The sequence below is a fragment of the Pinus tabuliformis genome, chromosome 7 (assembly GCF_031772625.1).
Source record: "Pinus tabuliformis cultivar Carrire ecotype Pingquan chromosome 7, CPIR1, whole genome shotgun sequence".
Taxonomy (NCBI): Eukaryota; Viridiplantae; Streptophyta; class Pinopsida; order Pinales; family Pinaceae; genus Pinus; species Pinus tabuliformis.
The window spans coordinates 94,080,370-94,103,193 of record NC_142293.1 but is presented as its reverse complement, the minus strand read 5'-3'; the positions used below and the strand labels follow the sequence as shown (position 1 = coordinate 94,103,193).

The following is a 22,824-nucleotide window of genomic DNA, read 5'->3' as shown; positions in this document are numbered from 1 at the left end:
AAGGTTCTAAAGCCTTCCATGAGAGTTTTGAGGCATAAAACAACATTTTTTGGGGGAAAAACTTTACCTCTCTAGTGCCACACCATTTCATGCTATTCTACACACATATATCTTTCCAACAATGTAAGAAGCATGTATATCAGAGTCTGTATGCAAAAATTATGCCACTCAGAAGTTGACCTTCCTGTTTTCACACCTATAGTTTGGGAGGATGTCACGTCAGCCCCCATTATTCATCGAAAAGGGGATAGCCATTTGAATCTGATGTATAATACTCTAAAAGAGTATATATTGTAAATCTAGTTAGGAGTTGATGTAGTCAAAATTAACCACTAGTAGGCTATCATGTTGTGTTATAATCGGGCCACTAGTAGGAAGATACATTCCATTCTTTCGAGAGCATTTTGTTCCATAGTAGAGAAAAGGTAGCCAGGAGAGATAGGAGGTAGAGGAAATAGAGAGTATTTGTGCATTGTAGTAGCCCATGGGCCACATACATTACTTATTTGTACCTGCAACCATATTTGCAAATAGATAAAGAGAGCAAAGCGACATCACTTTCCAACTTGTTTTCTCCCGAAATGCTTTCCCGTAGAGAATATTTTGTGTCTTATGTGTGTGTGTGTGTGATATTATTTTATCATTCTCTACTTTTCTGCATAATTTCCATTCACATGCATGCACTATAAAATATACATATCTAGAAATTAAATAAAATTGTAATAGTGTAGAATCTCATATTTTAAATATAATATTATTAGATCTATTGTGACGATCTGTCCAGTGGAATATCCATAGAAATTTACAGATCATTTGGTATCGGAGAATTTTTCTTTTTATATTTTATAAAGATTGCAGGGATCTAGATCAACGAGCCAAAAATTGTAAAACCCTAATCATGGTCGACGAATCTATAAATGAACCTCATGATCTTACAGAGGTGAGGTTTTCATGGCTCGAACAACAAGTCACGGGTATAAACCGCAACATAAACCTCCTCATGGCAGCCTTAAGTACTAAGGTGGGTATATTTGGAGAAGATGGGGGTTTGAATGCATAGGACAAATCAGAAGGGGGATTAGGAGATCAGGAAGACACGGAGAACTAGCCAAAAAAAGAAACTAGAAAAGATCAACCCATTTTGAGTGTCATGAAACAATCCATTTTCAAAATGGAAGAAAAATTTGATATCAAGTTGTACCATGACGAAATCAATGCTCTGAAGTTGAACCACTAGTTACAATAACTGGAAGTTTATTTCAGTGTCCATCATATTGACAAAGGGAAAAAGATACCATTCACGTGACTGAAATTAAAGGGCCATGCAATTATTGGTGGGACAACCACACAATACCCTGAGGTTGGAAGGAAAACCTCTAGTGAATAAGTGGGAGGATTTCAAAACCCTCATTAAGTCATAGTTTTATCCCATCGGGTACATGGAGGACCAGTGGATCCGGTGGAATTACTTCAGGCAAAAGTCGGGCCAAAGCATGGAAGAACACACCACGAAATTGAGGAAGATGGTTATAATGTTGGGTATCTATCCAAAGAACCCAGATGTACTCCTAAAGTATATGGGGGGTCTACACTGCCATCTACATGAGCAAGTAATGATGTTCAAGCCCAATCAGTAGATGAGGCTTGTGTATAGGCACAATACCTAAAAAACATAGGCCTAAAAAGAGCACAATCGATTTGGTCAAAGAAAAAGGAAAAACAAGAAGCTTCTAAGGAGGGGAAGAAGAAGAAAAAAGTGCAAAAAGATAAAAGGACAATGGCCACAACACACCAGTGCAAAGATTTTAACAACCAATGCAACCACTGTAACATTGATGGCCATACATAGGAAAAGTGTTGGAAGTTTTATCCATAGCTTAACCTAAAGAACAAGAAGAAAGATAATAATAAGAATCTCATGACCATTGATTCGAGCAACCACATTGAAAGCAGATCGGATGTGGATGAGAAGATCATGTGCACATCAGTGCAGAAGGAGGTGAATCTAAGACAAATATAAAGATATAGGTCAAGAAGACAAATATTGATGCTCTGTTTGACCTAGGATCGCAAGTGAATCTCATTAAAGTAGATTTGGTTAAGAAGTTGGGGTTGGAAGTTTGTGACCATCCAAACCCATATCCACTAGGGTGAGCAAATAAAGATGTGAAGTTGAAGGTAACAAAAAAATGTCAAAATTATATTTTCTACCAGTGTTGATTTTATTGATGAAGTAGATCTAGATGTGGTTCCCCTTGATGTATGTGGAGTTATGTTTGGGAGTACATATGTACATGCGAGATCTAATATTCATTGGGAGGGCCAAAAAATACTGGCTCATCAAGGATGGAAAATATTTCATCATCAACGCGCACAAAGGAAAGTCAAAATTTGCACGGGAAAGTGAGAAACAAGCCAAGAAATTGATCAGTTCCAGCAACAAGTATGTTTTATTGTTTTTAAGAGAAAGTCAGTCTAAAGAGGAGTCAATAAGAGGTAAGGAATCCCTAGAGGAGTGTACTAGGAAACATAAACAACAATTGGAGGAGTTGTTACATGCATACAAGGATGTGTTCCGAGAGCATAAAGGGTTACCACCTAAGAGAGAAGTGGAGCATGAGATCCAACTATTTCCAGACTCCCCATTTCCAAATATTGGGATGTACAGGCGATCTGTTATAGAATAAAGTGAGGTGAAGAAACAATTGCAGCAATTGCTGGAGCAAGGTATCAACATCACCATGTGGGTCACCCATCATCATTGTGACAAAGAAGGATGGGACTTGGCAGATGTGTATAGATTAGAAGGCATTGAACAAAATCATGCTTAAGAATAGATATCCCCTACCTAGGATAGACGATCTGCTAGATCAGTTGCAGCAAGAAAACTACTTCACCAAGCTAGACTTGAAATCTGGATATCACTAGGTTTGATTCAAAGAAGAAGATACATGGAATACCACCTTCAAAACTAGGCAAGGTTTGTATGAGTGGTTAGTTATTCCATTTGGCCTATATAATACACCATCTACATTTATGATATTAATGAATGATGTATTGTGCCCTTTTATAGATTCATTTGATATTGTATATTTGGATGATATATTGGTATATAATGCTACCTATGAGGAGCATATATCATATTTGACGCAGGTGTTGGAAACATTGAAGAAGCACCAATTGCTAGCAAATCTCAAGAAGTGTGAGTTTGTGCAATGGTCTTTGATGTATCTAGGGTATGTGATTGGTGGAGGAGAGTTGAAGATAAATCCTTCCAAGATGGAGGCCATCATGAAATGGTTAGTACCTACTAGTGTTTCTGAGGTCAGGAGTTTCATTGGGGTAGCACAATACCCGAGGAAGTTCATAGCCTCATTTTTAGTGGTAGCAGCACTATTTCGTGCCATGAAAACAAGTGGAAAGAGTTTCCAGTGGGGAAAAGGTCATCAAATGGATTTCGAAGAGCTAAAGAAGAAAATTAGCCCAGCACCAGTTATAGCATTACCAAACTTGTAGCAATCCTTTCAAGTGGAGATAGATGCGAGTGGGTATGCTATGGGAGTTATCTTGATGTAGTGAGGAAGGCTTGTATGCTACCATTCTAAAGTATTTCATAGGGAAGTCCTTAACTACCCTACCCAAGACAAGGAGCTTTATGCCATGGTGTAAGCTCTGAAGAATTGGAAGCACTATCTGATGGGAAAGGAGACAGTAATCCACACAGATCACTAGTCATTAAAGTACTTGCATGCCTAGAGTAAGCTACAACAGACCAGGCATTACAAGTGGATGGGGTTTTTACAATAGTTTCATTGGTGATCAAGTATAAGAATGTAAGCACAAAAAATTTGGCTGACATGATTTCAAGGCTATTGACATTAAATATTACAACTTTGGGGACTCTTATGCACATGGAACCATTCATCCCTGATGCATACAGAGAGGCATATTCATAATATTAGGACTTCAATGAGGTGTATCAACAGTTGTAGAGTCAGATTCATGTGCACGATGTCTATAGCACGGTTGACTACCATCTCCAAGATTGGTTACTCTACAGGTTGGATAAGCTATGTGTTCTTAATGGTGAGCGATTGCCGCTGATTAGAGAGGCTCGGACCTCCAAGGTTGTAGGGCACTTTATTGTAGGGAATACCATGGCTAACTTGTAGAGGTATGTGCATTGGCCCATGATGCAAGAGCAAGTAGCTAGGTTCATAAGAGGATGCATGCTTTGTTGTACCAACAAGCGTAGCAACATGAAACATGGTCTATATCATCCCTTACCTGGTACCTACTCATCCTTGGGAAAGAATTTCCATGGAATTTGTGGTAGGTTTACTGACAACCAAGAAGGGACATGACTACCTATTCGTGGTAGTTGACAGGTTCAACAAGATGTGTGTTCTGATGCCCTGTGAAAATACCATCTATGGGTAAGAAGTAGCAATCTTATTCTTTGGACAGGTCTAGGTGTACTTTGGGATACCAAGGAACACCATTTCAGAGAGGGATACAATATTTATCAGTGCATTCTGGACTACATTGTGGGATAATATGGACACAAAGTTGAAGATATCTACAACATTCCATCCATAGACAAATGTTGAGACAAAAGTAGTCAACAAAACTTTGGTGCAACTTTTGAGGGGATAAAACCAGAAGCATATGAAGATCTGACATGAAAATATGGTATATATACAACATTATTACAATAGAGTAGTCCATAGTCCTACATGAAAGTCCCCATTTGAGACTTGTTTTGCATATTTTCCACCTTAACCTTTGGATATTGCATATGGGCAACAAGGAGGAGAGAGGGAAGATCTTATAGGAGATGCTTTGAGGGCTGACAAACTTATAGATAAGATCAAACAAATCCATATATAGGTACAAGAAGCACTGCATAAGTTATGGGAGAAGTATAAGGCCATACATGATCAACGCAGAACATAGAAGGAATTCAAGGTGGGAGACAAAGTAAGGTTATAGTTGAATAAGGAGAGGCTGCAGGGGCCTGGTAAGAAAATCAAGGCTCTAAAGTATGGTTCCTTTGAGATACTGCAAAAAGTGGGTGATAATGCCTATCGACTTAGCTTACCACCATATATGTGAATTTACTCAGTTGTGAATGTAGAGAATATGAAACTCTATTAGCCTTCCATGCTAGATAAGGAAGAGGAACATGTCTTACCTTCTGCGGAGGATTTGGCATCAGATGATCAGGCAGAGTTGAAAGAAGATATTTTTTCCCAGAAGAGGGCCATAACTAAAATATATGTGCAACATGGCCTTTGGAATATTGGGTTGAAGGGACAACTTCTAGGCAAAGCTAAATTGTACACTAAAGAGAAGGTGGAGGAAACTTTGTCTCACCTCATCCAGTAGAAGCTTTTGGGGACCAAAAGCCTCCAAAATGGGGAGGTATGATCCAGATTGGATCATTATATTGTTTCTCATCCATATCGATGCATTTGGAGTAGAAAAAGTGGAGGAATTAGCTCACAGGATCATTTTTATAGACAGGACCCGGTTTGGCAAAGCAGGGTCTAAAACTTTCTAGGAGCGTTCTGAGGCATCAAACGATGTTTTTTGGGGGTAAAAATTTTCCATTTGAGTGCCACCCCATTTCATGTTATTTTACAGACAAATACCTTTCTAACAACACAAGAAGTGCGTGAATCGAAGTTTGTATCCAAAAGTTATGCCACTTAGAAATTGACTTTCCTATTTTCACACCTATAGTTCGGGAGGATGCCACGTCATCCCCCATTATTCATGGAAAATGGGCTAGCCATGTGAATATGATGTAAAATACTCTAGAAGGGTCTATATTGTAGCTCTAGTTAAGAGTTGATGTAGTCAAAATTAATCACTAGTAGGCTATTGGGCTGTGTTATAACTAGGCCACTAGTAGGAAGAGGCAATCCATTCTTTCGAGATAATTTTGTTCCGTAGCTGAGCATAGATAGCCATGAGGGATAGGAGGTAGAGCACACAGAGAGGATTTGTGCACTATAGCAGCCCACGGGCCACATACATTACCTCTTTGTACCTGCAACCATATTTCCAAACAGAGAGAGAGTGAAGAGGCCTCGCCTTCCCACTGGGTTTTCTCCTAAAATGGTTTTTGAGAGAGAATATTTTATGTCTTATGTGTGTGTGTGTGAGATTATTTTGTCATTCTCTATTTTTCTGCATAATTTCCATTCGCATGCATGCACTAATTACACTAAAGTCTACATACTTAGAAATTAAATAAAACTATAATAATGTAGAATCTTAGATTTTAAATATATTATTATCAGATCTGTTGTGATGAACTAGTATTAGAATATCCACGACAGTTTATGGATTAGAGGATCAGATCATGGCATCAGATTAAATAAGGAGATTGTGATGCACAGAATCTTAATTCTAATGGCTAGATTACAAAAATTACTTTTGAACAAGAATAATTTTATTAACAAGGAATAATTTTTTAGAAAGAATAAAAATTATTATTCTTGTTATATTATTATTTATTTAATTTATTAATATATTTTTATATTCTAAAAATAAACTAAAAAGGAAAGATAATGACCAACCAATTATAGGCCAACGCAGGTCAAGATTTAAAAAAAAAAAAACAAAACAAAACAAAACAAAACAAAACCAAATCTAGAAGAAATAGAAAAAATCAAATAAATTCTAATGGGCAAATTAAGGTCAAAATTAATGAACAAATGAAAAACAAATACGAAAAAATATAAAATAATCAAAGGCTCTGTGAAGATTGATAAATGTTGAATTACTAAAAGATTAATTAATTAGTTTATATATATATATATATATATATATATATATATATATATATATATATATATATATATATATATATATATATATATATATAAGGAAAATAAAGGACAATTTAAAAAAAACATATATATAAATATATAGCATAAAACATCATATAAAAAAATAGATGCTTTAACCAAAAAGCATAAATAAACAAATAGATAAAATTAATAATAATTATTATTATTATTATTATTATCATTATTATTATTATTATTATTATTATTATTATTATTATTATTATTATCATCATCATCAAATAAGAAATAATTAAAAATAAAAATAAAAATCAATACATAAATAAATAAAATGAAAATATTCTTCATCTTGTCCTGACGATGAACCACATTAGATGGTTCAAAACATGTTGACCAAAGATTCCTGATGTGATTTCTACTTAAAGTAATTCTCATAATTTAATATGGTCACCTTTAGTAAGAACTGTCAACCATGGCCAACCATGGTCAACTAAAATCTTTCATGGGAAACCATGGGCTACCATGGACAAATATGGACATAGATAGTCTACATGGTCAAACCTAGTGAAACATGGTCAACCATAGTCAACATGATCACCCTTGGTCAACCATAACTAGCCATCATGACACATAGTCAAACATGGTTAATTATGGTCACCCATGGCCAGCATGGTCTTCCATATTTGATAAGGGTTTATCATAATCAGCGATACTCAACCATAGTCAGTCATGGTTAACCATTGGCAACCTTAGGAAACCATAAAAAACATTGGTCAACCATATTTAGCCATAGATACCATGGTCAACTATGGACAACCATAGTTAGCAATAGTTAACCTCATATGACATAAGAAACCATGGTCAAGCAATCAACAATGGCTAATAATGATCAACCATGGCAAATTGACCAACCATGGTTTGACCATAGACAACATGGCCAATATGGTCAAACCACATTCAACCATCCTCAAACCAACGTCAACCATGGTCAACTAGGGTCCACATGTTCAACCATAATCTATCATAGTGAACTTTAATTAAATGTGGTCTATCATGTTCACCCATAGTCAATAATATGTTGACCAGAATATCCCCTCATCAACCATAACTTCACTATGTTTAACCATAGTCAACCATGGTTAATGAAGTTCAACCATAGTGTTACAGGTCTATTTGGCCACATCACTCCCATCATTCAGATCAATACTTTTAGGGCTCATCAAACCCTAATTTTGTTGCTACATTCCCTAGACAAGTCATCACATTCAATGCCATCATTCCTAAGAGTTTCTTGGCTTGAGGACATCCTGGATTGACTCTTTGAGGGACCAGCACAGCCTTAGTCAAGGGTAAATGCGCTGCAGAGCACTTAGGCCCATTCAAGCCTGCTCTGAAGAGAACCTAGGACCAATTTGACCTACTTTGGGCGAGATTGAGCAAAATCTTCATAGGGTTCTGGGAATATTCTTTCATTCTAGATCATTCTAGAAGATTCCCACCTCTTATCCTCTCCTATGAGCTCGAAATTGGATAGGGAATGAATCAAATAACCTCCTATCCTCTCATCCATGGAAACTAACTCCCAAATTGGAAAGCCATTCAATGCCCAATTTATGACAAAACAACCTCTATTTCCCTATAAATTGAGCACTCATCATAGTGATCAAGGGTTGGACATTAATAATTTGTAAGGAGATACTATTGGTTTGAGGTTTGAGATTGTAAGCAAGTATTGTTATGCTGTCAAAGTGTTGTGCTTTTGGTGTGATGATGGATGGAACTCAAGCTGGATGAGTGACATGGGATCAAACTTATTTGGTTGTAACTCTTCCTTCTACTTAATAAAGTTGTTTACACCTTTTCCCACATTCTTGTCTTTATGTATGATGATTATGTGTGTAAATGATTTCAATTCCATTTGCTTATAGTAGATTGATCTCTTGCTTTGATTGGTTTTTGTCCTCTATTTATGATTGCAGGTACTTATCGAGTGGATTCAGTTCGAGAAGGAGTGACGGGAGCTATTCAAGGGAAACAAAGGGAAGAAAAAGATAACAAGTAGGTCCCTTGTCTTATTTATCTTCTATAGGAAAAGGTTAAACTCTTTAAATATGTTTTTCTAGGTGTAGCTACCCACCTAGGGAAGTTGTGTTTATCCGTAGATGAAAAATTCCACAAAACAAATTGGAGACCATACTAGGGAACAATCATCATTCCGGGTAGTTTATCTTCATCCTAGTACACCCTAGTAGACTTTACTTTCCTCTCTTGATCTTATTTCAACCTTTTTGAAGCTTTTTTGGTCAAAATTTGCACTAGAATGCCTACTCCAGGAATGTGCTAGTACCAAAGAACCCTTGGCTTAAAGACAGTGCTCTGCAGTACAGTTACTCCCACTCTAACCTGCGTTGATCCTCCTTAACCTTAAAAACCCATCTTTGGTTTGGATTTTTCCAATTTTGCTTCTAAAGTTCTTTGTTTAAAGATCAATATTTCTATGGTTCTGAAATCAACTTGTATCTCTTCTCCTAGCCCTACTTTGACCTTGATTGTTTAGTGTTTCCTAAGAGTTTTCTTTATCATTATCAATTTTGATTGTCAAAGTTAGTTTATATTGATTAGCCTTTTCTGAAAAGGAAGTGTCGTAAAGTCTTCATTTCTTTGAAAAAGACACTGTTATAAAGTCTTTGTTTCTTGCGAAAAGTATTGATTGATTATATGTGCATTTAGTTTCCTTTTGTTCATCTAAACATTAAAGGGACTGAAAATAAAAGCTTGCATTGTGCTAGGGAAATTGCATTAGGTGTGCTCTTTGCTATTTGTCAAAGATCTAATTTCTCTCTCCCTTACTAGCTACGATTTTCATTGTTAATTGAATGAAAGAATGTTTCTCATGTTAGTTTCATTCTAGGAATTGCAAACATACATCACGTGGTGAACCTTTAATTGAATGAAAGAATGTTTCTCATGTTAGTTTCATTCTAGGAATTGCAAACATACATCACGTGGTGAACCTTGAAAGGAAAATTCTGAAGAGTATCAACTTAAAAGTTATCTCAATTAACCTAATGGAGCATTGTAACTTAACACATAACATTTAGAGGTCTAGGCTAGAGACATGTTCTGACGTCGTAAAACATAGCAGTTGTCGTTAATTGTTTGTGATACATTCCGAGTGTGATACCTCATTCCACGTAAAGTATATCGTATCTCATCCATGTACCTTCGGGTATATAAGGCGGTGTTATAGTATGAAAAGTATAAAGGAATTCTCTCACTATGCGGTTTTGCGTTAGACAACGCTAACACAGATTGGGCCTCCACGTACTTTTGGGTATATATGGGAGGACTACATTAGGTTGCTATCCATCCTTAGGTAACCGAGTCGACCGCCTTGTACACTGTGATATACCGAACACAGCATTCAGGGATATTTCCTGCACGCATGTTAAGTCCTTGGTTTACTGAGGCAATATATTGCAGTTCACAGTTGCTTGGTAATCCTTTTGCCTAGATTATCCCTTTTTTGTTTTGTTATGTTATTTTGATTAAAATAAAATTAATTGACCGCGGATAACGTCCTCCACGCTCACTCCTTAGTTGATCTTAGGTTGATACATATGGAAACAACTCCGGAGTCCACCGATCAAGGAATTCCTTTTGATGGGAATCCTAGTCCTTTTCCTCCTTTTGGAAACATTGGTGCTCCTTATATGGAAACATTGTCCCTTCCGAGATTTACCATTGGCTTGCTAGTATGGTTGTTTTCAACCTCCTTGGTTCAAAATTTCATGATTTCTCCGCAATCGAGTACTCCTCCAACTGGACAAAATAAACGTTCAGTTGATCCTAAAGTTGACCCTATGCCTTCTTCCTCAGTTTTTTCTTCCTCCCCTTCTTCCTCTTCAGGTGGCTAAGAAGAAGAAGAAACTTCAACAGGGGGTCAACCAAGCAACCATTACTTCGAATGCAACTTCTAATGAGAAACCATCTGATCAACCTCACAAACTTCAACATCCTTGTAAACTTTGTATGGGAGACCATCTTCTTCGAAATTGTTCTGGTATTCCTCAGATCTTAGAAGAATGGTCTTCTCATTCACATCATCCCGTGTCATCAACTTCTCGAGATCATGATGGTGTCATACCATCAACTAGTGGTAGTAAAGTTCATGGAAAGAAGGGTAAAGTTAAGTTTCCCTGTATGTTATGTAAAGGGAATCACCCCATTCACCTTTGTCCCTATCAGGATGAAGCCAAAAAAGTGTTGGATAACCATCCCACTTCTCCACAGCGACTTCCATCTGGTTACAGGAGATTCTCCCTTAATCCTTTACTAGTTGATCAAGTGACTGACCCAAATCAATTGCTGGTCAAACCCACTCTCTCTGAATGTGAATCCCATGAGTCTATGCCTGACCAATCACAGGTCAAGGAAACAGCTGACCCGATTTCACCTTCAGTTAATCATACCTTTACCATAGAGGGTGAGTATGATACCACTCATGTTTTTTTCATTTCTTTAGATTCCAATGAGCTTTGGGGCAACCCTCCTGTTCCATCAAGAAAGAAGGAAAATCCTCCAGGTCTCGTAACTCAAGGGGGTAATTCTCTCATTCTTACGGTACACCCTCCAAATAGTCTAGTCACTTCCTTTGATTAGAATCAACTGGCAGGATGTCGTCTTCCTTCTTATGTGCCTTTCAAGATCATAGTATAGGTTTGTAATATGATTATACCTGGGACTATTATAGATGAAGGTGCATCTGTGAGTATCCTTTCCTCCGCTGCTTGGCAAGCACCCAATTCACCGCCACTTGTGCCTGTTACCCAAAATTTGTTGGCTTTCAACAGAGGAACCAATCAGCCATTAGGGATCCTTCCTCAGTTGCCTATTACTTTGGGAGGAAAATTTGTTTATCTCAATGTAATGGTAGTCCTGGGCCCTTTATATTACAATTTACTTCTTGGGCATGATTATGTTTATGATATGGGATCTATTGTTTCAACGCTCTTTCGAGTGATTTGTTTCCCACATGAAGGAAAAATTGTCACCATTGACCAGCTTTCATTTCCCGGTCCAAATATGGCTTCCAGTCAACCATCTTCCCTAAATGGTCCTTTTTTCCCAATGGTATCTTCCCTGTCATGGGTCAATTATGTGGAAACCCGTTCCATGCTTACATTAGCAAACAATCAATTCCATGATGTTGTACATTATGTACTGGGGGCATTGGAACCAGATCTTGGATTCCTTGTTATGAATCCATTCCAGAGCATTGTCCTCCCATCTCATGAGAACCTCTTGGAAGTCATGACCTCTTATAGGTCGTGATCAAGGGTGTGAGCATAGTTCCTTGTCTTGTGTCAAGCTCGTTAAAAACTGAAACACAGAATTTGAGGATAGTTCCTGGTCTTGTGTCAACCTCACTAAAAAATGAAACAAAGGGTATGAGCATAGTTGTCTTATGTCAAGCTCGTTAAAAAATGAAACAAGGAATACGAGGGTAGTTCTTTTATTGTGTCAAACTCATTAAAAAATGAAATAGGTCCTAGAGCAGAGTTCCTTGTCTTGTGTCAAGATCGTTAAATAAAGAAACAAGGAATCTGAGTAGAGTTCCTTGTCTTGTGTCAAGCTCATTTAAAAAATGAATCAAGGACCCCTGGAACAAAGTTCCAACTCAATTCTTTGATTATATCTCATAAAATCCAAGTTGTTTCTTTCACTTGATCTCGTAAATGAACCTTCATTCCATCCACCTGATAGCCACAAGTAGTCTACTTAGGTGAATGCAATGAACCTTGGGGGGCATGCACCTAGAATTGAGTCATCTTGTTGGGGGTGTGTAAACCAATCTCAAGCATAGTTTTTTCGTTTCAAGCTTGTGTAAAAATGAAATTGAATCTAAGCATAGTTTTTCGTTTCAATCTTGTGTAAAAATGAAACTGAATGTGAGCATAGTTTTTCGTTTCAAGCTTATGTAAAAAGGAAACTAAATCCAAGCATATTTTTTTGTTTCAAGCTTGTGTAAACATGAAACTTAATCCAATCATAGTTACCTATTGTTCAAGATTGTGTAAAAATGAGCCCATATCCATTTTAACCCTTGTGATTGCCATTCTATCAACCTCTTCTGTCAAATGAGCCTTGGTTTTTCTCCTTCCATCGTCACTGTCTACTTGGCCAATCATATGCTTTCACTTGATTGTTTTACCCTTTTTGAGGAACAATTGCAATGAGTGGTCTTATTAGCCAGCCTCATCACATAAATCAACATGTTTTGAGAATTTCCAACATCACCAAAACCAGTTGCTATTCTAAACACCACTCGTTCCTCTAAGTGGAGTCTTCTTTAAGCTCTTTTTAGACTCTCAAAATATGAAAAGATTGTCGAATGCTTGTCATTTTCATCTCGTTAATGGATTGGAAATGACATCTACTTAGTATAAGTTTAACCCTTTTCTAGACTGAGATAGATTATTTATGAAAAAGGAATACGTTGATCGAACATGGTCAATAGTTCTCTCTCATATTATTTTACGCTTTTTCGGACTTAAGAGACAAACTTAAGAAGAAGAACTTGTGGAGTTTTCTTTTTGTCCCTTTGAAAACTCTCTAAACATGAAAAGGACCGAGTTATCATTGTCGTTAAGCTCGTTAAAATATCAAATAGCGACAAACTTGTCCATCATGACAAAATTGAGTTTCACCTTCGCTAGACTCATTAAAACATCACATAGTGATGAATTCACTCAAATGGCAGAATTATACAACAAGAATATGTTATCCTCTTCAAGGTTGATAATAAATAAAGAGGTATTGGTTAGCAATGACTAGGGAAAATGGGAAAAGGGGTAAACCACTTTATGGCAGCAGGTCACTCTTGAACATGACACTTTCACTTCATCTCAGTGACTATTTGGGTTGGGTTATCTACTTGATGGTTATCACACCTATGGTCTATCATACCATCCATTACTTTGGTTTTGGGTCAATGCTTCCAATTCATTCAGTGTCACCAACATGTTCAAGACAAGTCACTCAGTTAAATCCATCCTTTGCAATACGCATAAACCTTCATTTTCATGACCGCCATTCTTGAACCTTGTGTCGTCAGTCATATTCTGTCTCCAAAATAATTACACTCGTTTCGTGTCATTGATGTGGGAAACATCAAGTCCCTCTTGCGATGAGTCACTTCTTGTCGACATTAACACATTATCCAAGAAGTTGACTAAGAGACACCCTTCCATTAGCTTGGGGCTTGCATACATCAATGGCAAGCTTCTCACTTCTAGCGATAGTTTGACATCACTGGCCTTCGAACGAAAGACTTCGTATGGAATTCGACATCAAAACATCCATTCACACCATGTAGAATGTACTGCAGTACCTTGAGGATTATTATCATTATCAGTGATTTCTCTCGTGTCTATTAATGGCTTACATCATTGGCTAGTAATCAAATGGTGTCTTCCCATGTTCGACTTCAGATCACATATTCACATGGTTAGACTCGTACTTGAGCAAACGATTGAACTAGATAGAAGACCCTGAATCTAGTTGCATCCATCCAGGCTACGATTTCAGGAGAATACTAAATCATCTGTACAATGGCTTTACACTGATGATCATCCCACCATGGGTCTATATCTGTAGATGACTATCTATGTAAATGTAATGAAAGTTTATATGCTGAGCATGGGTATGCCTTCCCTTAGAGATTCATGAAAAATCCAAAATATCATGATATTACGTATTGTAATTGATGTAGGTTACCATCTTCTTCAGAACTTCCTCATCACATCGTAAAGCATATCACTCAATGTTATCATTTTCGACTTCATGCTTTAGGGGGCAACTGTTACAGGTCTACTTGGGCACATCACTCCCATCATTCATATCAGTACTTTTAGGGCTCATCAAACCCTAATTTTGTTGCAACATGCCCTAAACAAGTCGTCACATTGAATTCCATCATTCCTGAGAGTTTCCTGACCTGAATACATCCTGAATTGACTCTTTAAGGGACCAACGCAGCCTTGGTCAAGGGTAAATGTGTTGCAGAGCAATTTGGCCCATTCAAGCCTGCTTTGCAGAGCACCTAGGTTCACTTTCACCTACACTAAGCGAGATTGAGTGAAATATTCATAGGGTTCTGGGAAGATTCTTTCATTCTAGATCATTCTAGAAGATTCCCACCTCTTATCCTCTCTTATGAGATCAAAATTGGATAGGGAATGAATCAAATAACCTCCTATCCTCTCATCCCTTCCTCCATGGAAACTACCTCCCAAATTGGAAAGCCATTCAATGCCCAATTTATTACAAAACCACCTTCATTTCCCTATAAATTGAGCACTCATCATAGTTATCAAGGGCTGGACTTTGCGAATTTGTAAGGAGATACTGTTGGTTTGAGGTTTGAGATTGTAAGCAAGATTTGTTATTCTGCCGAAGTGTTGTGCTTTTGGTGTGATGAAGGATGTAACGCAAGCTGGATGAGTGACATGGGATCAAACTTCTTTGGTTGTAACTCTTCCTTCTACTTAATAAAGTTGTTTACACCTTTTCCCATATTCTTGTCTTTATGTATGATGATTATATGTGTAAATGCTTTCGATTCTATTTGCTTATAGTAGATAGCTCTCTTGCTTTGATTGGTTTTTGTCCTCTGTTTATGATTGCAAGTACTTATCAAGCGGATTCTATTCGAGAAGGAGTGACAAGAGCTATTCAAAGGAGACAAAGGGAGGCGAAAGATAATAAGTAGGTCCCTTGTCTTATTTATCTTCTATAGGAAAAGGTTAAACTCTTTAAATCTATTGTTCTAGGTGTAGCTACCCACCTAGGGAAGTTGTGTTTATTCATAGATGAAAAATTCCACATAACACATAGTCAAACATGGGTTACTCATCCTCCTTATGCACGGTGATTGTCAACTAGCGAAAACATTTTAAGTAAAAGTGGTTGAAATTTGTTAATCGATGCCATTTTGATTAGTGTCATTAGTTTTTGAAATGGGTAAATGACATTGATCAATAAATATCAACCACTTTTACTCAAGTGGTTGTTGCTAATCTAATGTGAGTGAGATAGGTCGTGTATGAAATACTTAAAAAAAATTCTATAATAAAATCTCATGAAAAAAAATAATAAACTAAAAAGTTGAATGAGTATAAAGGAAAATGTTATGATATTGTAGTTGCCTTCTATTAAATTACAAAATAATAATTTACTATTAAGTGGAGAAGGATTGCCTCAATGATAAAAACATAAGTAAAGGCATAACTATCAGAGACAACATGGACAAAATTAAGGATGACCATTTCATATTTATTACAAAACCGTTGCTACCAAATATACATATGAAACTTAGAAAATAGTTCACAACCCATTCTCCTAAGCAAAGGCATGGGATGCACCCGCACATGCAAGTTCACCACAAAGTAGAAAAAAAAATATGTATATTGAGAATTGGTCAAAGATCTTAGATTACATCCTTATTTATGGATAATAAAATAAACTAATATATATATATATATGTTAACCATATATTTTTAAGTGATGAAATATTGTATCTACGTTTCTTTTTAAATCCTTTACAAATAAACCATTATAAATATATTTTAATTAAAAAAAAATTAAACAATGAAACCGTGGTTTTTAATTTTCTTTTCTATCCCTTCTAATGCTTCATAGTAAATGGATTTATGTTTGTAATATGCAAGTGGGTTGCTTCCTTTAAAAGAAAATTTAACATTATGTCCACTAATGTTTCCCTCTAGGTTTTTTTTTCATAACAATATTTTATTTTTAAGGTTACTGTAAAAACAAATACATCGATGGAAATACGTAGGTAGAATCTTTACATTAAATTTATGGAGATTTATTTAATATTAATTTAAAACTAGATATTTATTGCATTTAGTTACATTTTTTACATTTTATTTTTAAGAAAATGTGTAATTTCTTTTAGGTTAATATGATGTTTAATATTAGTCATATGTAGAATCTTTACATTAATTTAATATTAATTTATAACTAGATATTCATTTCATTTAGTTATATTTTTTTACAGTTTATTTTTAAGAAAATGTGTAATTTCTTTTATGTTAATATGATGTTTAATATTAGTCATTAGGTGTAGAGTAATTGGTTTTAGTGAAATTTAGTTTTTGTTTATTTTCAAATTCAAAACTCAATGGAAAGTGGTTAAGGATAGAAGTTTATTTTTAGGGAATCAAACTATTTCAACAAATATGTTAATATCAACCTAAACATAACGTAATTACATAGCTATTTATGAAAAAAATACTTCAACATTAAAAAAAACCAATATTAATGGTAAATAAAAACAATTTATATTATTTATATACTATTTTAATAATATTACACTGATCTGTCATAATATCTCAAAATAAAAGGGGACTAAAGTATGCTTTAAAATTGCTTCTGGTTGGCTAAGAGCTCGTCTTCCTAGGACTTAAGGAAGTTAACCACCCATGACCCAGAGGCATCTGGCAGAGTGAGAGTCTGTAGCCTTACAGATCACCAAGGGTTATTCCAGGTGGCATGGATTTCTTTGAATAAAGCGAATATTAAAGTAGAAATAAATTACATTATATAAATATATTAAACAATATGAAATAAATTACAAATAAAAATGTTAAAATCAGTGTCCTCTAGTTTAATATTGAAGAGATATTATGTCATATAAATATTTTTACTTGGTCAAATCACATAAAAACAAAATTAAAATTAAAAATTATATTATATATATATGTAGATATGAGAACCGTTTTAACTTGAGATCTATTAAATGTTGAGAGGGATAAAATATTTCAAGATGCAAACTTTTTCTCAAGTTTTATACTAAAAAAGTGAGTTGTCTTTAGTGGACTTTTTTGAAGCTTTTCCCTGTAGTCTAATATTTCTAAAGTCCTGTACAAATTTATTGAAATCGCAATTCTGATGGGTAATCCCTGCACAATCCAAGTACCCTAAAAGTTTTTCAGTGTGCTGAATCCATATATAGAGTCAAAAAACCATCACAATTTATCCAATTCTCTGCACAATCCAAGTACCCTAAGGGTTTTTCAGTGTGCGGAATCCATATATAGAGTCAAAAAGCCATCACAATTTATCCAAGTACCCTAAAGGTTTTTCAGTGTGCTGAACCCATATATAGAGTCAAAAAACTATCACAAATGGGTAATCTGTGCACAATCTAAGTACCCTAAAGGTTTTCCAGTGTGCTGAATCCATATATACAATAAAAAAAACCACTGTAAATAAAGCAAATCAAGATTTCCAAAAAAAACTTTGTATTTTGAGAAATTTAATCTATCTCCGTCATTGATAAATTTAAAATTAAAATAAATCTAAAATAATACAAAATTTAACTAAAATAAATTTAATTAACATTAAAAAAAAACAAAATATATATATATATATATATATAAAATTAATTTTCATAATAGTTGCAATGTGAGTGCAAACAGGTTAAAATCTATATTTACTAAATGTATCATAAGTCAACATCAAAATCCTTGCTCACGTTTTGAGAATCATACGTCCAACGTCCAAATCCTTGGTGACGTTTTTCTCAAAATTTTAGAAGTTAATTTTTTATTTTTTATTTTTTTTTAATGGATTTAATCCTTTTTAAGTTAATGACACATCCACAGTTAAAAGATGCATCTACTACCGTATATACAACATTTAATAAAATAAAACACATTTTATTGAAAGAAATCTGCCCAATTATATTCAGTCAACTGCAAAGTTTTCCAGATATATTAGATTAACATAAAGAAGAGAAGCTATTGGATTAGCATAAAGAAGAAAAAGAGCAAAACGGAGTAAACTCTGGATCATTGATGTTAACTTTTTTGTGTTTTTTTTGTTAGTGTATTTAATTTTTTAAATGATAAAATTTGGTTATTTAAGTACGTTGGATGTGGTTTAATGGTTAGGTGAATAAATTTGGTTTTATAGATTTTGGGGTTTAATTTTGGGCAATGGGCTGTTGGATTTCTGAACAAAACTATATATACTTATGAGCTAATCTAAGTATAAATTTTCAATTTATCCAAAAAATAACACATTTATTTTCACCTGCACAAATAAAAAAGCAGCAATTAATCCAAAAAAACAAAGAATCGTGCCATATGGCAGAATCTGGATTGCACAGTTATGTTAGGTTAGCTGTAATATATTTGTTTTCACCTGCACAGAAAAGAGAAACAGCAATTAATCCACAAAAGACCCATAGGAATTTTTCATACCTCAGATTGAAGCACAGAGACTGACATTCACTTGCAGAAATAAAAGAAGCACCAATTGGTCCACAAAACAAAAAGAAAGAAATCTGTCATACCTCAGGTTGAAGAACTGATAGTGACACTGCCCCATTTTCTGAAGAACTGATAGTGACACTGCCCCACTTTGTGTAGGTGCTCATAAACTGATCATAGATGGAGGACTGCTCATCCAAGGTCTTATTCAGACACTTGATATCTGTTTGTTGAAAATGCAATCCCTCAAATGTGAGCAATTTCCCATCTATGAGCAGTTATGACCACATTATGGAGGGAGTTGAATTGGTGAAAATGTGTGAGATAACCCGTGGCTTTGATATTCTTGCCAGCCTCATCCTTCAGCACCAAATGGCCACTAACACATAAGAGAGGAGAGGAGAGGAAGAATGAGAGAAGCTATCTTCAAAACATGTGCCCATGCTCATCAATTGTCCCCATTACAATGCCCTCATCCTGCATTGAGCGTTGATGAGCTATTTGAAGGGATTTTCCGCGTACTTCCCGTGTTTCGACTTTCACTTGGGTTAGGCACGCGTGGAGTCGAGCCAACGACTTAAGATTCCTGAAAATAATTCAAAGTCGTCGTGTGACTCGGCAAAAATCGGACCAAAGTCAGGTTGGAGGGGTTAACCCAGACTTGACGAGTGTCGCAAGACAGCTAAGCTACAGCTCAACTGGAAATGGGACGGGGTCAGCATTACCTACGATTACAACTTCGGTCTTTAAAAAAGTTTTATTAAGATTCGTCGTTTAGAATAGACATCACTTTCTTATTTATTTGCAATAAATAACGAGGAATGGAATTATTCAAATCTTAAAAGAAAGGAATTTGAAATACGTAAGGAATTTGAAATAAGGAAGTTTTCATTGTTTTTTATTTTATATTTTGGTGAAAAAGGAAAGTTTATATTGTTTTTTATTTTGGTCCAAAAAATTGTGTTCTTATAATTGGTGGTGGACTATTTTCATATGGTTTTTGAATTAGATTGTATATAAAAATTATATTAAAAAGTTAAAAAATTTTAAAAAGTTTATATTGGTTAAGTGCCATAATAATTTAGGTTTTGTTGCAATATCATGGGTCAATATCATGACTTATCAACACCACTTGCTCAAAAACCATACCTCATTTCAAAATCAAAATTATTTATAAATATTTTATTCTAATTTTATTTTATAATATTTTTTAAATTAAAACTTAGTACTTACAATATATAACAAGATTCTTAACCATGGATATTTACACCCATTTTATTATGGATATTAAATAGGCTTTGTTACTTACCAATACCACTTGCCCAAAAACCATAACTCATTTCAAAATCTAAATATTTTATTTTAATTTTATGAAGAAGCTCTCATTATACTAAAAGTTGTTTTTAAAATTATATTAAAATTATATTAAAGTATGTTTATATATATATATATATATATATATATATATACATTTTGTTGTTAAGAATCTATTTGCTTTTCACTACACATTAGATGAGTTTTGACTAATATATTCTTTAATGTTTAACTTATATATATCCAACCAATTTTTCATTAATTTACTTTTGGCTACCCATTAATTAGATGAACTTTGACCACAATATTCTCTAATGTTTATATATATATATATATATATATATATATATATATATATATATATATATAGATAAACATTATTAAAAATACTAAATTGTGATCGTCTTATTGATTCATATTTTGAAGGTTTTATTTTTACTTTCATGACACATGCATTGAAGCATAATGAAAGGCTCATTTTTTCAACCAAACTCTATGCCTCCTCATATTTAGGCCGATAGGCCTTCTTATGCATCAACTTCTTCATCAACACTTTTACCCTGCTCTGTTCGATCAGGTGAGACACTTTCAACCGTTGATCTGAACGAAAAAATGAAACAACGAAAAATCAAAAAAGCACAAAAAGTCAAGAAAGAACAAAAGCTCACGAGAAAGGATTCTATGCAGAAAATCAAGAAAGCCCGCCTTTTTTTCCTATGGAAAAATCATCAATCCCATGCCTCTCCACCATGAAGCACTATCATTTCCTATTATGGAACTATAGGAACATGTTACGAACAGAGACAACTATAGCTACTCATGTTTTACTGTTTTGCTTATTGTCAAATGATTTTGATGAAATACAAGTTTAGTTTAATAATTAATCTCCGCAATTAATGGTAGTTCTTGTGATAAACTTCTGCTTTTATTATTTCTAGATCTAAAATCCGCTCTTAGATCTGTTTTGATCATTTAGGCCCTCGAAATTTTCTGAAAGGTTTGGGTGCTTTCCTCTTTTTTGTGGTTTGGAAAAGAATCGATGCGTGAACATTATAGCCAATCTGTTTAACGCTCTACTCGGCCATGGAGAGGAAGCTGTTGGTGTGGGCACGGTTGGATCTTCAGAGGCGATCATGTTGGCAGGCCTTGCATTCAAACGCAAATGGCAGAATAAGCACAAGGCAGAGGGGAAGCCATGTGACAAACCAAACATTGTTACTGGTGCAAATGTGCAGGTAATATCAAGTTTTCATATGAAGTAACCAATTACATCAAAACAAAATCCATTAAAAACAATTTTAGTTGTAACTAGGAATGAAGTGAGGTGGGCGTTAGGATTGGTAATTTGAATATCAGAACCCAAACTAAAAGGGACTTATATGTAATATGAAGGTTGTGAAGCTTGAGATTACGTGTATATAAAGTCCATCAGAATCATCATCCCACCTGAGTGGTAGATTATATGCAAATGTCATTCAGCTAGATATATTTTGCACAAACTTGGTGACAAAATTGTTCCAAATCTGCATTCTTTGCTTTTGTGTTGCAGGTTTGTTGGGAGAAATTTGCTCGATATTTTGAAGTAGAGATGAAAGAAGTTAAAGAGGGCTACTATGTGATGGATCCCATCAAAGCTGTTGAGATGGTTGACAAGAACACTATTTGTGTGGTAGCCATTTGGGTTCTACTTATAATGGCAAGTTCGAAAATGTTAAGCTGTTGAACGATCTCCTCCTACAGAAAAACAAGGAAACAGGGTGAGCCATCATATCTCCTTCGATTTACCTGCTCATTGAATAGGACTGACTAGGCTAAAAATTGTGATTGTGGTCATGACCGTTGATTGTGCCCGATGGTTGCAAGTGGGACACACCCATACATGTGGACATGGCAAGTGGCAGGTTTATTGCACCGTTCCTCTATCCTGATTTGGAATGGGATTTTCGACTTCCATTGGTGAAGAGCATAAACATGAGCGGGCACAAGTATGGACTCGTCTATGCTGGAATCAAATGGGTTATCTGGAGAGCAAAGCACGACCTCCCAGAAGATCTTATCTTTCACATCAACTATTTAGGGGCCGATTAGCCCACCTTCACCCTCAACTCCTCCAAAGGTTAAATCAATTTTTCTTAGTTGATGATCACTGTATTTCATTTCAATTTATTAGGTCAATGGGATATTTGGATGTTTCCCTTGGACAAAACATCTTTGAATTAAAGTCATGACCTTGTAGCCTACAGGGGCCAGCAAAATAATTGCTCAATATTACCAGCTCATACGTCTGGGGTTCGAGGTTTGTTGTTGCCCATCAAACTTTTATTAGCTGTAATACCATTGCCGAGTTTACAGGCAGTTGTTACACATTCATTGTCAGTGGATTTCGACCGAGT

At 35.3% G+C, this 22,824-nt stretch overlaps 1 pseudogene; it reads left to right on the top strand.

Annotated features, from left to right (window-relative positions):
- The window catches only part of LOC149245432 (glutamate decarboxylase-like), a 110,481-nt pseudogene extending 87,962 nt beyond the window's left edge, over positions 1 to 22,519 (top strand).
- The last annotated feature ends 305 nt before the right edge of the window (positions 22,520 to 22,824 follow it).